The following is a 15,954-nucleotide window of genomic DNA, read 5'->3' as shown; positions in this document are numbered from 1 at the left end:
CCGGAGCTGCATCCTTGATCTGAACTGACTCAAAGGCCTGACAGAGAGTCTCTTGAATTTCACCTTCTACCTCTACGTACTTGAAGGTAGACAGGTTACTTACCAGAATGTCCTCCTCACCACAGACGGTGATAATTCTTCCATTGACTGGGAACTTGATCTTCTGATGCAGTGTTGAGGAGACTGCCCCAGCATTGTGGATCCAAGGACGACCCAGAAGGCAACTGTACGAGGGACTGATATCCATCACATAGAATACGGTGTTGAAGGTTTGTGATCCAATTTGAATTGGCAATTCTACCTCTCCAAACACCGACCTCTTAGAACCATCGAAGGCTTTCACCACGAGATCGGAAGGTTTCAAGATCAAACCTTCTACTTCTAACCTTGACAGGGCTCTCTTGGGTAGCACATTGAGAGAGGAACCTGTATCCACCAGAACATGAGATAACACGGTGTCTTTGCATTCCATTGAGATATGCAAAGCTTTGTTATGGTTGCGTCCGGCTGGTGTTAAGTCAGAATCAGTAAAACCCAACCCGTTGCTTGCATGAACATTTGCAATGATCCCTTCTAGTTGGTTTACTGAGATCTCCTGAGGCACATATGCAACATTAAGGACCTTCAGAAGTGCCTCCCTGTGTGCCTCTGAACACAACAGGAGTGAGAGAATGGATATCTTAGACGGCGTCTGAATCAACTGATCGACTACCTTGTAATCGCTTTTCTTTATGATTCTCAGAAGCTCGTCCACATCTTTCGCAAAAGTGGGCTTAGAGCCAGCTTGGGGTGCAGAGGTACCCTCATTTACAACTTGTTTGCCTTTGGCCTTAACCGCGGCATCAGTGCTCTCAGTTTGGGTAACCGGTGGTGAGAACAATCTATCACTCCTGGTGAATCGCCCGATTCCACCAACATTATCCACTGCGGGACCTTCAACTTCGAGTTCAGACTTTTGACCCTCTTCTACCTTCAAAGCTCGTTCCACCCCATGATCGTGTGTGTATACACTCCCCCCATAATGCCAAGGAATGGCCCTATCGCTTGTGAAAGGTAAAGGACCAGGGGTTGTGATTGTCATAGCGGCTGGTCGCACTGGTGGCACTGGTTGCGCTTCTGGCACACTGATCTGATTAGTCGGGTAAAAGATGGTGATAGTAGTGACATCATAGCCATACTCAGGAATCTCTTTCATTGAAACAAAAACATTCGGAACACCGGAATCAAGTTCAGTTACATCAAAATCAGACACATTGTTTGGTATATCAGCAACAACATTTGAAAAATTAAATACATCAATGGGAAATCCACAATCAGCAGGAACAACATCTGTGAATTCTTTAACAACATCTTCAAACACCTCTTCAACTATCCCTTCAGCAAACTCTTTGACAGACAAGTCTTCAACTTGGAGGATACCATTGTCAAGCAAGACCTGGATACCCTGCTGCAGCTTCAAGCAATCCTTACCCTGTGTAGCGCAATCCAAACAACCTTTCCCACAACCGGGGAAAACATCGGCCTTCAGCAAGCATTCCTTAATTTCCAACAACAGAGTCTTCAACTTCAACACATCCTTAACGGGCTTGGCTTCTTCTTCCAGCATATTCACGTTTGCACCACCGTGCTGTGGCATGGGATTGTTGACGACATTAGGAGCCGGTGCAAGGTTGATAGCCTTTGAATCTATGAGGTCCTGAACTACGTGCTTAAAAGCTTTACAGTTCTCAATATTGTGGCCAGGTGCCCCAGAGTGGAAACTACACCTAGCATTGGCATCGTAACCCACCGGAAGTCTACCAACCGGAGGAGCCAGAGTGCGTAACTGCACAAGTTGTAGCTGATGAAGACTAGCAAGCAGTTGAGCGCACGACATTGGAAGAGTGTCGAAACGCCGGTCCATCATCCTCTGCCTCTGTTGATAGGCGGGTCTGTTACCCGGTTGTTGTTGTTGATACTGAGTTTGCTGACGTTGTGGTTGTTGTTGTTGTAGTGGTGCTGCAGCTGGAATGGTCACAGCCGCAACATACGGTCGCTGATGATAGTTTTGAAAATTATTCCTCCTGTTTTGATATGAAGACACGGAATTCACACCCCCCTCCCTCTGCTTCTGTCCTCCCATAAATGGCTTCTTTACTCCTGATGAAGATCCACGTCCATTGTGGCTCTTGTAGGTCTTCAGGTAATTCTCTACCCTCTCTCCGGTAGAGACCACATCAGCAAAATTGGAGGCATTGCACCCCACCAGACGCTCCAGGTAAGGTCCAGGCAACGTATTCATGAACATGTTGGCCATTTCCTTTTCCAACATGGGAGGTTGAACACGGGAAGCTGTCTCCCTCCAGCGTTGAGCGTATTCCCTGAAGCACTCATTGCTTTTCAGAGACAGGTTCTGGAGTTGAGTTCTGTCTGGGGCCATGTCTGCATTATACTGGTATTGCTTCACAAAAGCTTCCGCCAAATCCCTCCAGCAACGGATATGGGCTCTATCCAACCTCATGTACCATTCCAGGGATGCCTCAGCTAGGCTGTCCTGGAAGAAGTACATAAGTAGCTTCTCGTCATCAGAGTATGCAACCATCTTTCGGAAGTAGGCTTGCACATGGGTCTTCGGGCAAGAGCTACCATTGTACTTGTCAAAGATTGGGACTTTGAACTTTGGTGGGACCCTCACGCCTGAGACCAATCCCAAGTCAGAAACATCTACCCCCAGAGGGTTTTGTCCTTCTACCGCCTTCAGCCTCTCCTCTAATCTCCTGAACATGGGATCCATGCCATGGCCCAAACCAAAGTCTTCTGGCAGCAAGAACTGATCATCTTGATCATCGTGAATGGGTTGTTGATCGTGGTTGTTATGTGGGATCGGGACAGGCCCCGGTCCATTAACCTCTGCAATTGGAGGATCAGTCACGACCTCTGGTTGAGTAGTTGCGGGATTCCTTTGTATCATTTGTCTAATCTCCTGCTGTCCCTGAGCTACTCCCTGAACCACATCCATGAATTGGTTCATGCGGACCCTCATCTCAGCAAGTTCTGCTTGTAGACTTTCCATTGCTTTCTGCTGGTTTCTGCGGGTACCGTACCGGTGAATTCCTGAATCAGCTATCCTGCTAGTGGAACACCAAATAATATGAGAACACCGCGGCGACACCTGTTATGCAAGAATATGCAAATGAATATGTTAATGCAATGACATGTTTATCACTTCCAAAAAGGTATTCTACCCCCTTGATTCCGGTCTCACGAGAAGATCGAGCCGTAGATAAACTTCGGAGATCAAGATGCAATAGAGAGCAGGTCTTCATATATATAAATTCAAAGAGAATGGCCTTAGCCAATAGTACATCAAAAGAGGATTTCCACAACAAGCCTGTGGATCATCACTACACAGCAATAAAGCAATAAGTAAAAGGAGGAACAAAAAATCAGGACTCAGCCTCCTGTGTACAAACCATAAGGACTGCTCCTCACTTCAGCCAGCAATGCTATCGTGTCAGGATGATCTGGGAATTCTATCAAACGCCGGATAAGCAGATTCCTTTGGTGAATAACTCCATTCAACTCGTTATTGTGCTCTCTGTAGTAATTCCCATCATCTTCTCCAAATACCTCTTCAAGTCTGGATTTCTTCAAACCTGCCAACACCTTAAGTTCTTCAATCTGTCCTCGAGCCTCATTGAGTTGATCGGTGATGTAACCATTAGTAGAACGGGCGCACAGAAGCTCATTGTTCTTCTCCTTCAGCAAAGTCTTCAATTTCTCCATCTGACCAGTCAGTTCGGTCACCATCTCCTCCTCCTTTTCCTTCCGAGAAGTTGAAAATGCATCCCATCGCTCTTGCCACCCTGCCAATTTACCATGAGCATCCATTAATTGTTGCTTGACTCGCTTCAACTCAGAACTGAATGATCCTAAGGCCTTGTCTGTCTTCCTGAAGAAGTCCATCTCCACAGCTAATTTCTTTTCTGCTTCCCCTTGCAATCCGACGGCCTCCCTCTTCTGATATTCTGCCTCATGAAATTGATGCATATAGTCTTGCAACTTCACACTTAACTCCGAGTTTTCCATTTGAAGCTCCTCCATGGCTTTCTTCAATTTGTCATACTCCTCTCGGCTCACCATTGTTGACTGCGCAGGAGTAGGTGGATACAAAGGTTCTTCTATAGGAAACGGCAGACCCAACTCTTCGACTCTCCCTTGAAGCCACTCTCCATACTGAGGGTAAGTTCTACAATCTCCTTTTCCAAGCACAGTTCTTCCTCTCTTGATCACCTTGAGCCAGGCCTCAGCTGCCTTACGGGATACAGTCAAATCAGGCGAAGAATGGAAAAACAGAGATTCTTCCACATCCTTTTCCAAAGGCGGAGTTCTTAAAGCATATCCAAACTGTCTGACTGCTAGAGAAGGATTATAGTTGATTCCTCCTCTTCTTCCTACCAACGGTACATTTGGGAAGTTCCCACAACTGTGAATAATATCCGCTCGAAGCAAGCTCCGGTCAGACCACCAAGAAATATCTTCAGCTCTCAACCCCATCAATCTCTTCGACCAACTCAACGAGTCCTCGACATCAACGAACGCTCCTGATTTGGGTAGGTGAGAACTGAACCACTTATAAAACAAAGGCGCACAACAATTCAACAATCCTCCTTTTCTATTCTCATTCCTGTGGTGCACCGAATGAAAGAAATCTCCTAGCAAGGTCGGCACTGGATTTCCCAACACGAAGAGGCGTATTGCGTCCGTATCCACAAATTTGGCAACATTAGGGAACAGGACAATCCCATACACACAAAGAGCCAACACAGCATTGAAACCCCTCTGGTCACCATCTTCAAGTTTCTTCTTTGCTTCTCCCAGTAAGAAACTCAAATGAAAACCACTGACTCCTCCCTTCTGACACATACTAGCCTTCAAGACTGATTTCCCCAAATATGTGGCCGAAGCAACCATGCTGAGATCGGGCAGAAACTCAGAACTGTAGAACAACAACTGTGACTTGATAGGAACTCTGAGAAAACTGGAAATCTCCTCCAAAGTAGGGACCAAAATATAATCAGGGAATGTGAAACACCTCAATGGAGGGTCATAGAACTGCAGCAGTGTGAATAGAGCATCATGTTGATCCTTGGAAAGAACCATGACGAAACTTAGAATCAAACCGTACTCCTTTCGGAATCCTTCTAGAGAATCAGGATCCATTAACTTCATCAACTGTTGAATAGGCTCCAGACAAACCACAGGAAACTTGTAGGCGACGTGTCTCTTTCTGCCAATGTCCATCGTAGAAAAACAAGAGAACCCCGACCGGAATCAAGAAGAAGATGTAAACCCCTGGGAATAGATAAACATGTATGAAGTGATATGAATGCAAAATGATGTGATGCAATGCAGTGACATGGAAATCAGGACTGCTGTATCTGCTTGAACATCTGCCGAGTTGCACTGTCTGAAGAGAAAACCCACTGAAGAATATAATATAAGATCAAAACTCTGCTCTAGAAAACCGGGTTGGTTGGAGGTTAAGGTTCCCTGAATTTAGCCCGCCCCTCACTGGTAGGTTCTAAGAACAGAAGTTTGTCAGCTTCAGCCCTTCAGTCGAGAATAATATGTTTACCAACTGAAGGTTTGGCATTCTTACGGGATAAAAGACCTCTGCTGACTCCCCTCAACAGGATATCCTAAAGCAAGTTCCCAGTCTCGGGGTCCTCGGATTGAGCAGCGAGAATGCGCCCACCAGAGCTAACATAAACGCGTCTCGGAGGAGAGGCCTCGACTGAGTTCTCGGGAAATGGTCACCAGAGTCGATGATTTCTAAAGGAATATCTGTCGTTATGGAACACCCATAGGACAGAATATATCCAACAAAAACCTCGTCTGGAATGTGGGTCTCATGAACGACTTAACGTAGCAACATACCACGCAAGCCTCATGACTATCCACTCTAACACCTATGTGTACACTCAAGCCTGGGTAGTGGGCTTATCTCTCATAGAACAATCCCAACCTAACAAACAAACAACCCATAGAACCCACAGATACAACAAACATATGTACACGAATGCAATAAGATAGAGCAGGTAAATGCGGAAAGTAAACGACTGTACAAAAGCATAAACACCCAATAAACAAGAAATCTACAAAAGCTAGGAGGGACTCGCTTAGGGAAACCAGAGATTCTGGGTTCGGTCCCCAGTGGAGTCGCCAGGTGTCGCAGCCTGAAAAATATAGTATGCGAAAAAACAATCGGCGAGAAAGAAATGACAGAAGAGTCGCCACCGTGCGTTATTTATCCCAAAGGAGGGAAAGGAAACGCTCGAAGTAAACCTGAAGAGAGGAAAGGAAAAGACAAAGTCTCGCAACCAAATTTTGGGTTCGGGAGTCGATTATGCGAAGAGAAGGTATTAGCACCCCTACGCATCCGTAGTACTCTACGGGATCCACTCTTGTTGTTTCTTGTCTAAAGGGTGTGTGTTTATCTAATGTACTATTTACTAAAAGAAAGGGTCAAAGAAAATGACTCGCACGGATGTCGCATCCATTGCATACGTATCTCATCTGAATATGAGAATCAGAGTCTTCGTAGCTCGGGTACCTATGGGTTAAAGAGATGTGTGCTCGCTAAGACATCGCGTCTTATGCCTACGTATCTCATCGGGAATGAGAATCAGAGTAAAACGTAGTTCAAACTAACTACGGGAATGAGGGTCTCGATTGCAACTAGGGCAAGAGAAAAGGAAAATCTTGATCGCAACGAGGGCGAGAGAAAGGATCGCAACGAGGGCGAAAGAAAACAAGGATTAGTTGTTAGTCGTTAGTCAAACTCGGCAAGACATCGCATCTTGTGCCTACGTATCTCATCTGAACATGAGAATCAGAGTTGCCGTAGTTCGGCTACATAGGGATTGCCATCTGAATATGGACTTACAAAGGAGGACACCAGTTGTGTCAAAGGAGAGTGGGCGATGTGTTCACGTCGTAGCAGTAGGTGTCGCAGCTCGCTGAATCGAGTCTTAGGCAGTTACCTCTTTGCAATAGAACGGACTACATGCCACAAGATCGGAGACGCACGGAAGGTCTAAAAGAAATGGGGAAGCTCTGCCCTAGAGTTATCATGCAATATGTACTTAAGTGTTAGGATTTACAAATGGGAATATCTACCTATGTTATCATACAAAAGAATAAGGGAATCCTACCTATGTTATCATACAAAAGGATATGGGAATCTTACCTATGTTATCATACAAAGGATTCTATCTAATGGGTGCTACCTAATCGGAACAAGAGTTGACGAGTGGAGCAAGGAGAAGTGTTAGGGATAAGGGTAGATGGCGATGCATGAAGCAATCGACTTACAAGGTTGATGGCGATGCATAAAGCAATCGACTTACAAAAGGGTGGATGAATACGTGCTGGTTCTGTTAGGTTTTGAAAAATGATTACTCGACGTTGGATCGAGGTTTTGATCTTGTTTTGAAATGGTTATCGAATGTTCATTTTAATTCTTGTATTAACAGATGAATAAAGAATGAAAGAATAAATATTATACATTTCATGGGAGAGGGATACATTTGTAATGAATGGGGGTTGACAAAAATCATGAAATAATTAAATCGGGCCCAAACAATAAATAATGCAATGTATGAGTGTAAGTGCAAAGGAACCGACTCATTGTAAGAAAGCCCAAGAGTAAGCTATGTGAGGTTAATGACGATGCTTAAAAAGCAATCGACTTACAAGGGTGTGAAAATGGGCTCGATATTAAATCGAGAAAAATATGATTTTTATAAGTTTAAAATGGTTTTGAATGGGTTTTTTTTATCAATGAGATTGTGATGATTTATCATGATTGTAACATAACTCACACATAAAGGCAAATAATTTGTACAAATGAATGAACAAACACAAATATAATAATTCACATAAATCCAAAAAAAATGAATAATCACATAAGTCATATTAAAAATAAAAATAATAAAAAAATGAATAAATGATAGGAACATGTTAGTTAAATGATAAGGCTAGATAATTAAATGTGAGAATTAAAGAAAATATGGAAAAAAAATCAAAGTGTTAGAAAACCAAGGCAACATACCCTGGTATTGAACCCACCCCACTCAAGACTATGATACTACCCTTCTCCACCAAACCACTTATAATTAGTTATCATTTAAATAACAACCTAAATATATAAACCCTACTAGATTGGAACAAAAAATGAAAAAAAGAAACTAAAATAACAAATAGCAAGGGTCTGTTGGATTACCAAAGAAACCCAACCGCCTGGCTGTTGGGTTTTTCAATGGGAATATGAATTGAAAAGGAGGAAATATTTATTACCTATTTAGAAAGTTTAAACAAAATTTTAATGGTTTCAAAAAAAACTCTGTTTAAAACAAATTAAAGAAAAATAAATGGGAATAGTAACAGAGGCCTTCCTCCTCGTTCTCTCCATCTCACGAATCTCTCTTTCCCAAACTCACTCCTTCGCTCTCTCTTCTCTCGGTATCGCCCTCACGCTCTTTCTTCTCTCCCAACCTTACACTTCTCTCTCAAGCGCGCTCCTAACTCTCAATCTCACTCAAACGCTCTCTCAGCTCACAATCTCAAAGAAACACTCTCTCTCAACTCTCACGATATCTCCATCAACAAGCATATGAAAAGGATAAAAGGAAAAAAGGAGAAGTTCTTACAAAGTGTCACGACAGTGGTGAAAGGCGTGAAGAAGCTGGCCTCCCAATCCAGGTAATCGATTTTGGGATTTTGTTTGAGATTTTCCGCCTCTCATTTTCTGTTGTTGATTCCCCCTCCTATTTATGTTCTGTGAATTAGGGTTTTCGGATTGCTATGGTGGATCCAAGAAGTATCCCAGCCAAGTCCTTTCCGTGCTCAGAAATTGGAACTGTCCCTTTTTGATGCTAAATTTCGGAACGGTAATCTGAGCATCTGAGCATTCCTCTTTGTTTTGTCCTGATGCTAATTTGGGATTCTTCTGAAATTTGAATTTTACTGTTGGCTAATTAACTTGTGTTTTTGTTTTACCGCAGTGAAAAAAAATGGAGCATTCTTGGACATAGGAAATTGGCTGTTCAGCAATGCTGACTGCTTCAACACATGCATCTTGGACATTCTAGGCCAGTTGCAGTAGACTTGTGGTATGCTGTCATCTAAAACTTGGTATGCATTTGTCTGTTTGTGTGCCATAGCTGAACCAAGGTAGAGTTTCTATTGCTCAAGGTTGATGTTGGCTTGAAATCTTTGATTGTGTTGTCCTTGAGATATCAATCTCTGTCAGTTCACTCCCTCTCGTTGTAACAAACTCAACAACAGCTTGAATGGCTCCTTCAGCAGACTGCTTGATCTTATCACATATAGCTACTGAGCAACCTTGAAGCATAGCAACCAGCTCATCCTTTGTCAACAGAATGCAGAGGGAGGAAATGATCCTGTTTAAACTTCTGATGGATCAATAGAGGTATCATTTCTCAGCATAGCTATCACATCTTCAAGAGAAGACAAAGCACGGTATGACAATTCTATGTCTTCAGCAGATATAGACAAACCAGGAGGCTTTGGAAGAGAAAGAGAAATACTGAAGAGTTGATCAAGAATTTGTGCTGGTATTTTTCGGACTTCATAATTTGTGTCTGCACAACGTGGAAGATAAATTGCTACCCTATCTCCCAGACACAAAGCTTCGCGACTTGGCAATACAAATGCAGATGGTAGATTAGAAAAATTCCCATAAAGAGTACGGTCAACTTGCTTGGTATGTGCATAATTCCCATGGCATCCCAATGCAAACCATCCGAAATTTGAGAAACATCTCATGGACTGCAAGACATCCTCTTCTCCTCTGATATTCAACAGGTGAAGAGACAAATTGATCAATTTGCCTCAGGATAAGCATTAGCAGCAAAACAATCCTTTATCCTAACCTTATCAAAATCACTGAATTCTGGATCAGGACAGAGTATAATATTGGGATTGGATGTCTCCTTCCTTTTTGGATTCAATCGCTCAACTTTCACCTTTTTCCTTAGATCTGTTTTTTAGGTTGGCCATTTGTTTTTTTTTGTAGGCTGTTGTTGCTGTTTGGTGGTAGGCTCATGTTGATGCAGGATTCTAGTGACAGGATATGGAATGGATTCATGCATTTCCATGGCTTGGTGTATTGTTTTGGTTCTGTCACATGGCTAATGATTGGTCATTGCAGGATTTGGTGCAGGTTGCATTATGGTTCTTGGTTGGCTCAAAACAGGGCAATGGTATCTAGTAGGTTTTGGGTAAAACTATTGTGGCTTCCATTCATGTTTTTTTGTCTACTGCAGGGCCAATTGTAGGTTTGTTATGGCCTTTTGTTGGTTAAATCATGGAGATTTGGCTTTGTAATGTGGTGTATTGTGAGCAAGGAATGAGCACACTCATGTGGTGCTGCTGCAGTTGGTTTTATGCTCATGTGGTAATGTTGGTTTGTTGCAAGTTGTGTGCCTTGATGTACTGCCTGCTGCAGAGTTTATTTGGTTTATGGCATGAGGTTCAGTAGGTATGGCCTATGGCTTGAGACAGTTGCAGACATTCATGGTCTTGCTGCAGTTTTGGCACATGACTTGGCTTTGGTTTTGTAGGTTCACTCATGGACATGAATGGAAACTTGCATTTGAAGTAAGCAAGGGAGCACACATGGACTTTGGTGGTAAATCAAGACAAGATAGCGTGAGATTAGGTCCAAGTTTGGGAAATAGGGTTTTAGAATTTTAGGGTTGACTTTGGTCAAAGTTGACCAAAAAGTCAACGGTTGACCAAAGTTAAAAATTGGTCCAAAACCCATTTTCTTGGCATTTTCTTTGTAAATGGACAACGGATTGATGATTAGGATGAAATTTAGTGTTTTTGGAGTTTGGGTTGACTTTGGTCAAAGTTGACAAAAAAGTCAATTGTTGACCAAAGTTAACAATTGGTCAAAAAATGTCAAATTTTGTATTTTCTTGTGTTGAATCACATGTAATGGTTTACAATGACATGAAATAGATTGAAATGGATTAACAAATGGTTTGAAGTTGGTTTCCAAATTGTTTTGTCTTATGACTTGAATGACTTGACTGATAATGTACATGAACAAGGCCATGAAATGAGACCATAAGGTTAGGGTTTTGACATAGTATCCATGAACCAATAACATGACTAGCAAGTGGCTTGAAACACAAGAAGCTTGGTTGTTCAGATGACCCAGACCATAGATGTATCCACAATCACATGAACAACACATGACTTTGGACCAAGACCAATCCTCATATAAAACTAAAGTAAGGTTAGGCCAAGCATGCCAAACAAACATAAAAACATAAAAAATTCAGGACCAAGATCGGGGTATGACACTATGGGATTCAACTTCACCTTGTATACCCAATTCACATTGATTTCCTTCTTGTCTTGGGTCAATTCGACAAGTGACCAAGTGTTGTTGACTTCGATTGACTTTAGTTCTTCGTCCATTGCTTTCATCCACTTCGAATCTTTCAATGCCTCAACTGCATTGACAGGTTCGACATCTGCGTAGAAAGCATAGTGTACCAACTCACCTTCTTCATTGACCATATCATTTGATGTAATCACATATTCTTGCAACCTTACAGGTATGTGTCTTGTTCTTTGAGGTTTGCTTGGGCCAGCTTCACCTCTGACTTCTTCCCGTCGAACTTCGCTTTCGACTTCACTAGCTGGTTCATCAAAAAAGATTCTTACTGAATCTTTCTTAACATTCTCAGTCCAATCCCACTCCTTAATCTCATCTATGATCACGTCCCTGCTGATCACCACTTGCTTATTGACTGGGTCGAACAACTTGTATCCTCTAGACGAATGATATCCTATCAGGATCATATGATTTGACTTGTCATCAAGTTTTCTTCTCAATTGATCTGGCACATGTCTATGTGCTATAGATCCAAACACCTTCAGATGAATCAAGCTAGGCTTGATACTAGACCAACATTCTTCTGGCATGACGGCTTCTAGCTTCTTCGTCAGACATCTGTTCAGGATATATGTCGCAGTCAACACAGCTTCTCCCTATAATTCTTTGGATAGATGCTTTCCTTTCAACATACTTCTAACCATATTCATAATGGTTCTATTCTTCCTTTCTACGACTCCATTCTGTTGTGGAGTGTAAGGTGGCACCACCTTATGCATAATCTATTCTTTCACACATAATGCATCGAAATCTTTCGACACATATTCTCCACCACCATCAGTCCTCAAAATCTTGACCTTTCGATCGCTCTGTCTTTCAACCATAGATTTAAACTTGGCAAATACCTCGATCACTTCACTTTTCTTCTTGATCATGTAACAAAGTATTTGTTACCTCCAATAGAATCCACCTGGAGAGTACCACATACATCAGAGTATATGACTTCAAGAATTGCCTTCGACCTGCTCCCTGCATCCTTACTGAAGTTGTTCTTATGTTGCTTCGCCTGCACGCATTCTTCACACACTTCATTTGGAATGTCGATTTCTGGTAATCCTGAAACCATACTTTTTCTCTTCAAATCTCTGATGTCTTTGAGATTGAGATGGCCAAGTCTATAATACCATATCCATTCATCTCTACTGGCTGCTGTTGCAAGGCACTTATGCTCCATCACATTTAGTTCAATCTTGAAGGTTCTATTCTAAGACATTAAAGCCTTCAAGATCAACCTTCCATTTGAGTCGAGAACTCTCATCATCTTGTCTTCGATCGACACTCTGTAGTTCTTTTTGACTAACTACCATATGCTGAGCAAATTGCTCTTCGTGCCTGATATATACAACACATTTGAAATTATTGACCTCTTGCTATCTTTCCTCATAATCAGAACATCACCAACACCTTCAGCTGCTAAAGTGTTGTCATTTCCAAATTTCACCATGTTCTTCATTGAGGGCTTCATATTGACAAGCCAATCTTTTCTTCCAGACATGTATGATGAGCATCCTGAGTCCAAGTACCACTGGTCCTTGAATCTCTCTTCATCTCTTGTTGTAACCATCAGCAACATCTCTTCTTCTTCATGTTTCGCCAGCTTTGCATAAGTTTCTTGATTCTTCTTCTTTTCTGGACAATCACTAGAATAATGACCATACCTTTGACAATTGTAACACTGAATGTGACTCTTGTCTGGCTTTTGACCACCACCTCTTCCTCTACCTGCAACACCACCTCTTTGGTTGCCTTGGTTCCAGGGTTTTCTCTGATTCGACCAATTTCCTTCTTGCTGATTTCAACTAGTCGAATTGTTGTAACCTCCTTTTACTTTATTGCCATTCTAGCTTCCTTTGCCTTTTCTTTCTTTTGCTGATTGAGCCTGCAAAGCCATATCACTCTTTGACTTTCCCGCAGCTCTTTCAACCATTCTTTGTTCATGAGACTCAAGCGTCCCTTGAAGCTCTTCCTTTGTCAATTTTGACAAATCTTTTGACTCTTCTATGGCTACTACCACGTGGTCGAACTTTGGAGCCAATGACCTCGAGATCTTCCCAATAACAGATCTTGATGTCAACACTTCTCCACATACCTTCATTTGATTCACCAGTTTCATAACCTTGGTGAAAAAATCAATTGTGCTTTCATTGTCTTCCATCTGAAGTAATTCATACGTTATTTTGTGAGTTTGTAACCTCACCTCTTTCACCTTCTTTGCGCCTCCAAACGATTCTCCAGAATTTCCCATGCTTCTTTCGATGACTCTGCATCACTAACTTTTTCAAAGTTATCTGCATCAACACATTGATGGATTATAAAGAGAGCTTTATAATCTTTCTTCTTCAATTCTTTATGTGCATCCTTTTCTTGATCCGTCGCGGCTTCTGCAAGCGTTGCTACTCCTTCCTTCATAAGATCCCAAAGATCTTGATAATAGAACACAACATTTATCTACTTGCACCAATTATCATAATTCTTGTTCTTGAGAATCGGAAGATTCGCTGGAAAATGCTAGTTTGGATGATTTGTTGCCATGGTGATTTTCATCCCACGAATCGATTAAACCGAAGCTCTTGATACCAGATGTTGGAAATCCCCCAAAACCTATGGAGAATTTCAATAAATATTGATGAATAAGATTGTTATCACCCATACTATGACAATAAAAGAAAAGAACAATTGAGAAAGAAAGAAAGTAAAGAACGATGAAGGAGAAGAGTAATAGAATTCTGCAGAGTTTCTCTCTGCCCACAAACTGTGGAAAACTTTTTATTGACTTTGCAATTGCGAAATACTGTAAATACTATGTTATGAATGCTCTATTCACTTCATTATAGAAATAAGGGTTACTCCCTCTATTTATAGATTTAGGTTAACTTGGACCCCAAGCCAAAACCCAAAACTATAAAAGCCCAAAATAGCTAATACTACTAAAATATGCCTAAGTCGAAATCCCGTGTGAAGCAACATTGTTCGACACATTGACACAACTCAATATACTAGGTGGTTCGACACTTCCTTGTTCCTGTCGAGCAACATGCTTCGACACAAGGAATTACAATTCAACAATAAGGTGGTGACACATGGATATAAAGAAAAAGAAACATTACCTTGAAATAGAGATAAAATCTTAGAGATTTGAAAGCCACAAAACATGTGGAAATGGAGAGAGAGAGAGAGAGAGAGAAAGAGAGAGAGAGAGAGAGAGAGAGAGAGAGAGTGAAGCATATGAGGAGGAAGTGAAGAATGTACAAAAGAGGTTATGAGAGGCTTTCCTAAATCCTAAATTGGACCATCACACTAGCAGTTCTGATTCGAATGCTGAAGACTCTGATGATGAAGATTCAGAAGATGAAGAGGAAGATGATAGATAGAAACACATTAATTGGAAAAAGAGATCATTATGGTTATAAGGCACGAAAAAATGTTAAGGTAAGACAATGTAACTCATGTTATAGACTTTCTGAGTATGTTGATACACATTGATATTGATATTAACTGGTAGTAATCTTTACATGCATAACATTTCCCGATAGAGGTCACTAAGAAATGTCTATTTTGGAACCAAAAATCAATAGAGATTGTTGATGAATAAACTGGAATGAGCCATTATGGAAAGGTGCATTGTGCAAAGAGTAACAACAAGGTAGTGAAAAAGGAGAAATTTATAGGAAGTGACTAGTACGAGTTTTCTTAAACCAAGAAGCTTAGAAAAGGTGATAAGCTTGGATTCTCCATAGATACTTTTTCTCCCGAAATAATGTATGTTTCGTTGTTGAACCGTTGATGTTCTTTACAAGAGACCATTTCAGTTATAGATAAATGGAAGGTGGTTGGTTATATTTTTTTTGGTGGTGTTGTGATGAAGACGTATTAATGTTGTAGTAATATGTTGTGATGAAGGTTGTCTGTTACAATAGTGTTTTGTTAGTATGGAAGTAATGTTAAAAAGTCTGGGATGTTTGTAATATTTTGGCTATTGTAGGGATAATATAATATTTATGATATAATGATATGAATGTTTATGGTATTTTGTCCATAGAAAACAAAGTTAAGAATACTTGGAATGAGAGTTTACAAATTAAGACATATAACGTATAATATGATAATGGTATTTGAGTCCATATAATATTATGTTTAAAATTCACAGAATGTTTATAGAAATCAATTGTTTTATGAAATTGGGAGATATGTCCATTGCAATCCATATAAGAAAACCTGGAAGGGTTCCTTGTTTAAATGAGGTTGATAGCAATATTGGTTTGAGTAAAGAAGCAAATTGTTTTAGTGATTTTTGTGTGAATAAAATAAAAAGTAGAAAAGGTTTGTAGAAGTGGTTGTAATGTTTAACTGATTCGATAGGTCTGACAAAGTTAAAGGATAATTGTTGATGTTATAAGCATGTAAATATGGTGTATAATCAATCTATTGTGAAAAATTAAAATATTGGAATAATGTATATTCAAAGGTATAATGATGAC

General features: G+C 41.0%; 1 long non-coding RNA gene across 1 annotated transcript; it reads left to right on the top strand.

The window, feature by feature from the left end:
- The first annotated feature begins 9,829 nt into the window (after positions 1-9,829).
- LOC127084945 (uncharacterized) lies at positions 9,830-11,072 on the top strand. The gene is made up of 2 exons (XR_007788844.1): positions 9,830-10,546; positions 10,629-11,072. It is a non-coding gene; the product is annotated as an uncharacterized LOC127084945 (long non-coding RNA).
- Positions 11,073-15,954: the final 4,882 nt, after the last annotated feature.

Source organism: Lathyrus oleraceus, chromosome 5, assembly GCF_024323335.1.
Source record: "Lathyrus oleraceus cultivar Zhongwan6 chromosome 5, CAAS_Psat_ZW6_1.0, whole genome shotgun sequence".
In the NCBI taxonomy this organism is placed as follows: Eukaryota; Viridiplantae; Streptophyta; class Magnoliopsida; order Fabales; family Fabaceae; genus Lathyrus; species Lathyrus oleraceus.
Note: the sequence above shows the minus strand (reverse complement) of the source record. Positions and strands in the feature narration are given on the sequence as shown.